Source organism: Apodemus sylvaticus, chromosome X, assembly GCF_947179515.1.
Source record: "Apodemus sylvaticus chromosome X, mApoSyl1.1, whole genome shotgun sequence".
In the NCBI taxonomy this organism is placed as follows: Eukaryota; Metazoa; Chordata; class Mammalia; order Rodentia; family Muridae; genus Apodemus; species Apodemus sylvaticus.
In genome coordinates, this window is record NC_067495.1 from 50370672 (window position 1) to 50383089 (window position 12418).

General features: G+C 32.9%; 1 pseudogene; it reads right to left on the minus strand.

Moving 5' to 3' along the window:
* Positions 1 to 10: 10 nt before the first annotated feature.
* LOC127674466 (eukaryotic translation initiation factor 4H-like) lies at positions 11 to 736 on the minus strand (annotated as a pseudogene).
* Between the last annotated feature and the right edge of the window lie 11682 nt (positions 737 to 12418).

The window sequence follows — 12418 nt, forward strand, 5'->3', positions numbered from 1 at the left end:
CCCTCCCAACCTAAGCTCCATTTTGCTCCTTTTGAACCACTTCCTCTCTGGGTCTGGCTACCCCAAAAATGGCTAAGTTGGGGTTCACTACTTGATTGAGGAGCGTTTCCATTGTTCAAGGTTTAAGCTGCACCTGTGGTCTCTCTGCTCTTCTGTGGGTTCTCTGAATTCCATGTTGGAGCCACACAGGAGGAGCATCTCGAAACTCACTCTCCATTGGAGGGTCTGCTCACTGGTCCCCAAGGTGACTACAGAGCCTGTTACCCCTAAGAAGTCATCCTTCCATGTAGCCAGAGTTGAAGTCATCCCAGAATCCTATCCACCTCTAGATTCTCGAGAGCCACCCCTTCACCTGTTATCGGGTTTGTTCTTGAATCTAAAGCCACCTTTATCTTGTTTTCTGCCTTCTGCCACACAAATTGATGGTAAAAAGAGTGCTCCATCATAAGTCATAGCCTCCTTTAGGGAATCCACCTCATCAATTTCTACATAACAGAACCCCTTAAATTTGCCTGTGCCTTTGTCTCCAACTAGCCACACCCACTGTTTGCTGAGACCCCTAAAGATAGCATCTATGTCACCCTGAACTGTTTTAAAAGGGAGATTTCCTATATAAGCTGTATTGGGGGACTCTGCAAATAACTCCTTTAGGCTTCCAGACCTGTGACCAAGAGTACTGTCATGGGATGCTTGAGTGGCTGTAGGCCCGATCATCATAGGTATCAATGTCCGCAATTTTTTATATCCACTACGTGAGGAACCCTCGAGTTATTCTCTTTTGCCCTGTATTACAGACTAGAAAAAATGATGCACAAGCTAAATCCTTCCATCTGAGAGAAAAACTAGTCTTTATGGTTCAAAAACATGAAAATACAGCGTAGAAAAACTAAACTATTTATTATCTGGAAATGTAGAGAAAATGGTCACCAAATTATGTTGTGCACTGTCAGTTTTCCCACTGAGATTATTCCTGTGAACAAGTATTGCATTATTTCTCATGACCTAATACCTTATTTGATCCATATTGTTCATTTAATTACTCTAATATCTGATTCTTTCAATTATTTTATATAAACTGTTCTCTTATGGTCATTTATAATATACATATTTCCTATTTAACTGGTCAGTTTTTAACCCTTATGCTTCTTATTAATTAGTAATATTTCAAATTATTCAAATTCAATTTAAAAAATTGATAGTATACATATCTAACAAGATAATTATTGTTTTTCCTCCAGTCTTTTTTCTTGCTTAATCCTTTATTTTTCTGGCTCCTGAACTCTGAAGTATATCAAATTACAATTGGAAACTATTTTATATGTTATTATGTATTCCATGCACCAGTGATTCTCAATTTTCTATTACAAACTTAAACTTCTTTAAATTATGGGCCTTATAATATTTCGTTTATGAAAAGGCATTACATTTGCCAAAGACAAATTCCTTAAAAAGATTCGGATGAGTTCATATTGATAAGCCCTGTGCCTTTGCTTAACCCACAGTGAATACAGTCTTTTTAGAAACAAGTAATTCTATATGTAAAACCTTTTTATAATTGTGCTACTGATAAGTAACAGCTATATATAAATTTACAAATGGTAACTTTATGTGTTAGCAAATAAATCAACCAAAATATATAGAGATCTGTAGGAAAAAGTTAAACCATAGACTCATTAAGCAACAAGTCCCTATTTCTTGTAGTTTCATATTAAGGTGTTATTACTTACAGCATAGGGATCACTTAAGACTAATTATGCCAAGTAGTGGTAGTGTTTGCCTTTAATCCCAGCACATGCGAGGTGGAGGCAGGAAGATTTCTGAGTTCAAGGCCAGTCTGATCTACAGAGTGAGTTCGAGGACAGCCAGGACTATATAGAGAAACCCTGTCTTGAAAAACAAAAACAAAAACAACAAAGAAAAACAAAACAAAAAGACCAATTATAAGCCAGAAAGTTTTCTAGTTGGAGAATGAGCAGAGAACATGGAACAATAGATTTTAACTTATTTTTATGTGTGGCATTTTGGTTTTATTGTAAATGTAATGATTTTATCAATTATGTCTTGATTGCTCACTGATAATGTAAGGATCCCCTCCCTAAAATTTATACTATTGTGTTGAAGTAATAATGATGACTCATTTTGCCTTGTTTCTGATCTTAGAAGTAGTAATATATGTTGAACTCAATGAAAAACTTGTTCTGGAAGCATGACTGTTGTTGCCTCACCTCAACTTCATACCTAAGCATCTCCATGTCCTCCAGATCTTCTCAGGGAATGGGCTGGCCACTGTAACTCTGTGAAAGGGAGAGTGAAACACCACAATAGAGAAAACATTCTGTCTTGAGAAAAGTGAGAAAGTAAAACATTTCCTATGTCTCTTATCCCATATAATAGCGCCTGCAGTCAGAATGAGAATCTGGAAGGTAAGCCATGGAGACAAAGCTCAATCAGTAAAGCAAGCTGACGGTCTCAACTTCCCCATTTGTTTTCTGCTAGATATTCTAAGCATCCTATTTGATGATGTCATCTCTTATCTGATGTTTGTTCTTTGACATGGAATCCTCAAACACAGGGATACTTTGCTGTGCCTGGGACTCTATTTTAATCTTTACAAACTATTTAATTCCAGGGCTTGCTGAAATAGGAAGTTCTGATTGTTGTTTTGAAATTATTCAATTTTTATAAATGAAATTTAAAGTTTTCAAGGATATTTGTGGTACTATATGATGTTTGTATTAACTCTGAAAATGCTATAGGCAATTGAATATTTAATACTTGAATTCTCTTTATGAAATTAATGATTCACCTCTGAATTCACAAAGAGATGCCTTCTAAGGAAATAAAGCATTTTATAGTTCTCTCATGTACCCATATGTATCTGAGTGGCAAGTTACTAGCCAGTAAGCCATACACAAGGACCCCATGAAAATGGGTAAGCTTTACTATCCATCTTTTCTTTGGGATTTTCTTTCCTCCCATTCCTTTATCAATGGAAGTGGCTGTTCACCTTTTTATTTTAATATAATTCATACAATAGTTTTGATTACAAGTTCTCCTCTCATATCTCCTCATGCATCCAACTCCACATCTTATTTTTCTCTCTTATTAGAAAACAAACAAGCAAATAAAAAGCAAACCAACCAAACAAACAGAAAAAACAAAGAAAAAGCATTTAACACACACACACACACACACACACACACACACACACACACACAAAACCCCTAAAATCAAATAATTGGAAAACAACATATAATCAAAAAATCAGTACATTCATGTTGAGGCTTATGATTATGATGGAGAGTATTCTATTGGAAAACAGCACAAGGCACAATATTAAATGTTGTTGGAGAACAATTTGTTTAACCTAGTCATTGCATATTTTTATCACCTCCATAAAGTTACTTCTAGGCATTCTTACTGTCAATCATATAAGTACAAAACTGTGACCTCAGTCTATTTGCTGGAAACTTTTTCCTTAGAAGAACTGCCATTCAGTTTTTACTTAAGTCTCAGGGGTTAGGTCAGGTGAAGAGATATTGTGTACATTTTTAAAAAAAATATTTCAAACTCTTCATAGCACATTCAGTATTGCCCTCCTCAACCTCATCTGACCTGGTAAAATGGTAATGCCAGATTTAGTTGTAGACATCTCCTTTTGGGGATATTATTAATTCTATACTAAAAAAAGTTACTGCTTTTAAAAGACTCAATGCTTTCCAACTGACTCCAAATGTCTTCTCCGCTGTTGTATTCTTTATCTAGGCTTCCCTATGGAGTCTATTTAAAGAGAGATTCAAAAGTCAAACCCACACTGATAGTTTCTTAGAAGGATTTGCTATTGCACATGGCAAAGTGTGCTTTAATAATCTGTAGGCCTTTTGTTTAAAAGACTTAACATTTAAGTTGAAAAAGTAAATTAATCTTCATGACCTTTTGATCATAATTGTTTAATTTTTATATGCTTTAAATTATTTTCTTCATATAATACATTTATGGATATGTATGGATTTTATTTAAATTATTGCAATTGTCACTTACTTATTTGGGTTTTTGAGATAGTAGTCTTACTTTGTAATTTAAACTATCCCAGAATTCTCAATGCCACCCACACTGGCTTCAATCTTATGGCGATATCTTATCTCAGACTTACTAGTACTAGGATTACAGGGGTGACAGACCAAATTGTTGCTATTTTAAATTAAAGAAATCAATGAATATATATCATAAGAAAATATGGCTTCTGGAAGTACCTAATGCAAAGTGTCATTGTGTTAGAAATACAGCTGTAGAATAGACAACATTTTGCTTGTGGCTCAACAGACAATTAGAGTATGTCTTTCCTATGGTCTATTATGACACTTAATGCCTTACACTTTAATTTTTTAAGTTTCTTGTTTTAACTTGCAAAGTATTACAAAAACCTGAAAAAATATTTATATGTAGGTTAAAATGTCATTTTGTAAATGTAGTATTTGAACCTTGAATAGGAATAGTGTACCACTTAATATAAGATGAAGAATTTTCTTTATGAGTTCCTATTCACAAGAATGTGTGGTCTGCATGAGTTACAGCATAAGCATTAGTTACTTTCATAATTATAGAAAGGGCAATAATACTTAATGCTGTTTTTACCTATACTTTTGCTATATGCAAAACATTCTACTTTGCTATATACATATATTATTGAGAAAAAAGATGTGGGTACATATTTATTTTACATGAGAATATTGAAGATGAAACCAGTAAGAACTTCTCAAAAGTTCCTAATTTATGAGCTAATTTATTGTTAATGTTTGATTTCAGAGCTCATAAATCATCAATTTAAAAATGCTAGTCTTCTACCCATTTGAACACTGACTCTGAATTGAGAATCTCCAAACTAGGCAGCTCACAACTATCTGAAATTCTATTTCCAGGGCATCTGATGCTCTCTTTTTGTATTCCACAGATACCTGCACTGACATGAGCACATGTATGCATGTACATACATACACACAATTAAAGAGTAAAAATAAGCTTTTAGAAAAACAGAATCATTTCAGATTCTAACTTTGTCAGAAAGTACCATACAAAATATTCCACTTATCTTATTTCAATGATCCCTCTTTTGAGATTAAGCCATGATCTTTTGTTAATATATGTCTGCTCTAGAAAATATTTATGAATAACAAATTAGGATAAATAAAAAGAAGAACAGTAAAAATAAAAAAGTGCGTATAAGCTCTTGGCACACTCAGGTTTTCTTTCAACTGTCAATCAGCTGTGTTCTTCATGTTTAGAGATAGGTAAATTGTGTCTTCGTGAGTCCTCTTTAGAACTTTATATATTTCATCTTTGACAAACATGTTAAGTTAATCTTCCCATAGCAGAAGTATGAGTGTAACAATTATAGTAACTAGCAATTTTAGTGTAAACCTATCCATGTTCATACAAATAAAGCAAAGAGGACAGCAATGCTATTTGGAATGTATTTGAAAAAATAACCACTTTTTAAACCATACCTGTACTCCTACCCCTGATTTAAATTCTAAAATAATGTGCTTGCAATTTTCTAGTGCCTTACAAAACATTTCCAAATGAGACAAATATATTGATTGTATGCTGAGTATATTAGTACATGCCTGTAATCCTACTACCTGGAAAGTAGGGATTGAAGAATCAGGAGTTCAGAGTTATCCATAGTTATATAATAAGAATTAGGCCCACCTAGATCACATGAGACTCTGTCTTAAATAAATAAAAGAAGCGAAGTCATTTTTCACAGAAACACAAGATTTACAAAAAGTACTTCATAATAGAATTAACATCCCCAACCTTAACCCAAATTACCTTTATTCTAATAACCTTATTTCTGCTAATATTCTTTCTATATCTTTAATCAAAGGTTCCAAATATTCAGGTATCAGGTTTTTTTCATTATGCACCACTTGCTCATATTTTACCAATCCATGTAAATTCAGTCTCTGCTACTTGTAGAATAATGTAGGGGAACTCATGAACAGAATAAAATGAAGATTTACTAAATTTTAAATTTAAAATGAGAGCATAAGCAATAATTACAAAAATATTGTTATACACAAATTTCTTTGATATTTTCTTGGTCAGTATGTTATTAATAATAATAATTATGTTCTTATTTGTAATATAGAACAAAACAGAAAAAGAAAATTTATCTTCATATTTCAATGATGATAAATTTCATCTTTCAATTCATCTTTCAATTTCAAAAATCAATTGCCAAGACTTCTGGCATACATTAAACAATTAGGGTGAATTTAAAATTAATATTATTCTTAAAGAATTTTTATTTTATTTGTTCACTCATCCTGACATGAACTTAAGTTTTCACAATGGAATTTTAAAAATCACATATACATTTCTCTTAAGACAAGTTTTTCAGAAATAAGTAAAGGAAAACTTAGGTAACAGATCTATTTCATGTACAAATAATTTATTATATAAAATGAGATACATTATGAGGAGCTATAACCTTGCTAGATTCATGTAGTTAGTGAATGAATTGGTACCATTTGATCTGGATATTAAATTTGATATTTTGTTAGCTTCCTTCTTTAATATATTAAATGTCATTCTGATAAAATGATAAATGTGCACATATGTAAAGTTTTAGGTAAATGTGCAAAGAAATTCAGAAAAATTGCTTGGCACAGGAAAATGCATTTTGTCCTTCCTTTCAAAAATGCTTATTTCAGTAGTATTTGATGACATTTGAGAATATTAATAGGCATGCATTCAATTTGTCATTTCCATCTCAGTTTAGAAAAACTTCAAACTATTACCAACTTCAGGATATTAGTTAAGTAGAATGGGGTTTTGTATTAATTCAACTGAGCTAGAAGTTTTTATCCCAAAGAGTATATTATGTATAGACTCAAGAGTGATAGAGCATGTCAACAGTGCAATGGAAACAATGAGCAAACAGAGGTAGGTAGGTAGGGCAACTGCAAACCGAATTTAAAAGTCAATATAACAATCCGACTTTTATTATGTTTAAATGAGCAATGTACAATAAGTCTTGTGTGAATAGCACCACTTTAAAAGATCTATTGGAACGTGGTAAGCATTAATGCTAAATATTATTGACAATTTGTATAATGTTTATTCTATAATATTTTTTGTCACAATGTATTTTTTTCAGTATCCCTCACTGAAGCCTTAAGGATCCTTCTCAAATATTTCTCAACTATAATTAAATGTGTGGTAATTTGTGTATTTTGTTAAAGCAGGTAGAACTAGAGTGGCCAAACATTCTACTTATGAATGAGAAATATATACTTTTGAGTCTATTTGTCTTCATATAATTTGTCACTACATTGTATTGTGCATCATAAAATATATATTTGTTTTTCAGTTTAGTGTATGCTTCTTTTACTACATTTTAAAACTATAAATCCTCCAGGCGGTGGTGGCACATGCCTTTAATCCCAGCACTTGGGAGGCAGGCGGATTTCTGAGTTCGAGGTGAGCCTGGTCTACAGAATGAGTTCCAGGACAGCCAGGGCTACACAGGAAAACCCTGTCTCCAAAAACAAACAAACAAACAAACAAATGAAACCAAAATAAATAAACAAAATAAAATAAAATAAAATAAAATAAAATAAAACTATAAAATCCAGGGTGAGCTGAGCTCCAAAGTTTTCCAAATATGTGAATGAATGAATCATTTTCACTGTTTCATGTCAGAATATATCCCATTGTTCCTAATGGCTGCACAGTGTTCTATTGCATAAATAGCAGTGATGTTTATAGCTCTCTCTCTCTCTCTCTCTCTCTCTCTCTCTCGCTCTCTCTTTCTCTCTCAGATCCTTGTTCTAAAGTTTATATTGTGGCAGTGCATTATTGTATACCTTTTAGTGTTCATATTTTAGTACATTTATGACATACCCATTTTGAGTATATTTATTTAGTGGGTTTCAGAGGAAATATTGCTGAATCAAAGTATTGCAGATTTGATATATACTTCTAAATTATAGCCCTAAAAGTGTTTTTTTATTTGTTTTTTTATATACATATGACTGCAGAAAACAAAAAACAAAACAAAACCATGAATACCAAAGGAATAATGTAATTTTTAACGTTGGGTATTTTTTATATATTTAGATATGTCTGAATCTATACACAGTGAATATGCCTGAAACTTCCACCTGCCTACTCCTCTTGTCATCATCTTCTTCCCTGAAAAATCTCTCCCCTTCATCTCTACTTATTTTGTTTTGTGGCCTGTTGATATTCACTAGAACTTTCTGTGTGTCTGTTGGTTTGAAGCTATCTGTTCATGTTGGGTTCCATCAGTAGACCCGTAACTAAAGACAGTGGTTTCGCCCTGTCCCAGAGTTTTTAAATAGCCAATAGTTTAGAAAAAGAGAAGGGACCAGAGAACCCCTCACATTTCCTTTACTTATTGTTGCTAAGTCTGGTCATCTCTAGACCCAGTGCAAGTTAAAAAATTGTTGTGAGTTAATCATTATCACAGTTCTGGTGAAATTGAAGAATAACATTTCATAGTGTTCTACCGTACTTTCTGGCATTCACAAACTTCCTGATCCCTCTTTTCTATTCACAAACTTCCTGATCCCTCTTTTCTCATATACCCTGAGACTTAGAAGGGATGATATAAATATCTTGCTTAAGGTGGAGCCCACAACCATTATTTATTGTCTTCATCTTGAGCTTTAACAAGTCTCTTACATTTGCTACAGTATGAAAGAATGTTTTCCAATTGGAATCAGCATTTTGTCTAAGGGTCTAAGCATAATACACAACATTATGTAGTTTTTAGGTAAGGGAAATATATTTAAACTTTTTCCTACATCATTTATCATTTCTATGATGAAAATTATTAAAATATTTTCTGGCAACTGAAAAAATTCTCTATTTTTGGATTTTATCCACAATCAACTTTGCTGGAAATAGCATGCCAGATATTCATTGTCCTCTCTAACAACTTTGAACCCAATTGATGAAGGTTTTTCTATTCCTGACTAACATTCTTTCCATAGAAAATGATAACTACCATCCTATTCATGAGATAACTATTTCAGACTTCACTTAAGAGGAGATCAGTACATGTTTGTCTGTGTCTGGCCTAAAGATTTTCTGTCCACTAAGATTTCAGTGATTGACAAATTTTTATTTTATTCTTATAACTAAATAGAAGGCAAATGTGTTTATGAATCGTATTTGCATTACCCTTATGCAGATGATAGAAAATTAGATGGTTTCTGTATGATAGATATTTTGAGTAGCATGTCAATGAACATGAGGATGCAGATATACCTTTTACATTCAGAATACATTTGAACATCCACTGAGGTTTCAATTTAGAATCTCAGCTCCTGACACTTTGATAATTATGCCAACACTTCCAATGCTAGTTATGAACTGTACACATCAGAGAAAAATCAAAATATTTAACTGTCTTAGAGAACTATGTAATTCCACAGGTTATATAGATGATGAAAAGCAGAGATGATAATTAATAAAAATTTTTCTTACTGGCAGATGCTATGCACAGAAGTAAATGTCCAACACAAAATAATGGCAATTTTGTAGATTTTTTTTTTGTCTCATAGTACTTTATCTTGGCTTTAAAAAATCTTACTGGTCTGCTTGTATACTATGGTTTTAGATTTTGACTTTTATGGCTTTTGCTGTGTATGTGTTTCTTGTGCTTTTTCTGTTTTTTATTCTTTTGTTTTAAACTCTGGCTTGTTTATTTTATTTGTTTGTTTTCTTAAGAAAGAGAGAAAGGAGGCATGGAGTTGCATTGGTTGTGTGCTAGAGAGGATCTGGGAGGAGTTGAGGATAAAACCATGATGAGAATATTGTATGAAAAACTTAGTTTCAATTAAAAATATAAAAGAACTACAAATTAAAAATAAAATCATCATATGGAGAAAATATTTTCTTGTTGCTTCTGGAAGAAGAATTTGTCTTTGAATTTCAAAATGAATATAAGAAAAAATGGCCACCAAATGACTGAAAAGAACACACACAGGTTATATTTTAGTAGCAATATTTTCATTGAGAACTTTCAATATTTTCTCTTATATTTTGAAATAAATGAAAATACATCAAAATTATTCTAGATTTTACTTTTGTTTTGTTTTTGATTCACTACAATGTAGATCTGGCTATCCTAGAATTCATCATGTAAACTAGGCTGGCCTGAATATCATAGGGATCCCCCAGCCACTGCCTTCCAAATGACAGGATTAAAAGAGTATACCAATTTTTGGAGCTCCCTAGATTACTATTTTTGTAGTTATTATGAAATGGTATGCTTTAGAAAAAAAAGTATCTAGGCAGTAATGTCAACACAGCAAAAATGATAACTGATGAGTAGATGGTAGTCAGGCTGCTTTCTTTCTGTCTACTTGAAGCTCATAGTTGTATGTTCAGATTACATAAGCTGATATTACATAAATATTTATAAAGCAATTCTAAGTAAACCACTGAACAGAATTTTAATTAATTAATTTATCAAAGGCATAAATCTGACTCATAAACTAAGATGAGGAAGCTCCACATAGATTTTTTTTTTCAGACTTGCAGATGTTGGTTAAACATTTCAAATTTTTGTCAGTATTTCTTGATTGCAAATATGAAGAGGGAATAAGGCCACATGTTCCCTTATAGTTTTTGAAAAGCTTGTCATTTATAAATGCCAAAAGGCTATGTCATTGCCAAATTGTCAATGTACTATTCTAAACTTCATAATGATGAGCCCATTCTGATTATTTGGATAAGCAGTTCCTCATGTGTGACTAAAGGCTTTTACAATACATTTAAGTATATCTTATTTATTCCTCTGTATCATAGCTAGAAAACATAATTAGATCACACTGTTTTTGTTCTATTTTTAGAATTGTTAAAATCTATATTCAGATTTTAATGTTAGTATACTTCTCCCTTAAGTAATTTAAAAAAAAATCTTTAATATAGACTTCAATTTCTTCATTTCTTGTAAGAGACTTAAATGAGCCTAATAAGTCTTAAAATTTTTGAACTAAAGAACTAAAACTCTACAACATTATAAAAGAAGGGTGAAGGTCTGATAGAATTCTGCACTGAAGCCATCTGGTCCCGTGCTTTTTTTGGTTTGGAGACTTTCTATGACCCTTTTTATTTCTTCAGGTGTTATGGGACTGTTTAGTTGATCTATTTGATCCTGACTTAGTGTTGGTGTTGGATATCTGTCTAGGAAACTGTCCATTTCCTCCAGATTCTCCAGTTGTGTTGAGTATAGGCTTTTGTAGTAGGATCTAATGATTTTTTTGAATTTCCTCAGTTTCTGTTGTTATATCTCCCTTTTCATTTCTAGGTTTGTTAATCTGGATACTGTCTCTGTGCCCTTTGGTTAGTCTGGCTAAGGCTTTATCTATCTTGTTGATTTTCTCAAAGAACCAGCTCCTGGTTTTGTTGATTCTTTGTATGGTTCTCTTTGTTTCTACTTGATTGATTTCGGCCCTGAGTTTGATGATTTCCTGCCTTCTACTCCTCCTGGGTGAAATAGCTTCTTTTTGTTCCAGGGCTCTCAGGTGTGTCATTAAGCTGTTAGTGTATGCTCTCTCCATTTTCTTTTTGGAGGCACTCAGAGCTATGAGTGCACTTATATCATAGCACTGCTTTCTTGTGTCCCATAGATTTGGGTATGTTGTGTCTTCATTTTCATTAAGTTCTAAAAAGTCTTTAATTTCTTTCTTTGCTTCTTCCTTGACCAAGGTATCATTGAGTAGAATGTTGTTCAGTTTCCACGTGTATGTGGGTTTTCTGTTGTTTTGGTTGCTATTGAAGACCACTTTTACTCCATAGTGGTCTGACAGGAGGCATGGGATTAGTTCGATCTTCTTATATTTGTTGAGGTCTGTCTTGTGACCAATTAATTATATGGTCGATTTAGGAGAAGGTACCATGAGGTGCTGAGACAAAGGTATATTCTTTTGCTTTAGGATAGAATGTTCTATATATATATATCTGTTAAATCTAATTGGTCCAAAGCTTCAGTTAGTTTCATTGTATCCCTGTTTAGTTTCTGTTTTCCTGATCGGTCCATTGAGGAAAGTGCAGTGTTGAAGTCACCCACAAGTATTGTGTTAGGTGCAATGTGTGCTTTGAGCTTTAATAAAGTTTCTTTTATGAATGAGGGTGCCCTTGCATTTGGAGCATAGATGTTAAGGATTGAGAGTTCTTCTTGTTGTATTTTTCCTTTGACCAGCAAGAAGTGTCCCTCAGAGTCTCTTTTGATGACTTTGGGTTGAAAGTCAATTTTATCTGATATTAGAATGGCTACTCCAGCTTGTTTCCTGAGACCATTTACTTGTAAAATTGTCTTCCAGCCTTTTACTCTAAGGTAGTGTTTGTCTTTGACCCTGAGGTGTGTATCCTGTATGCA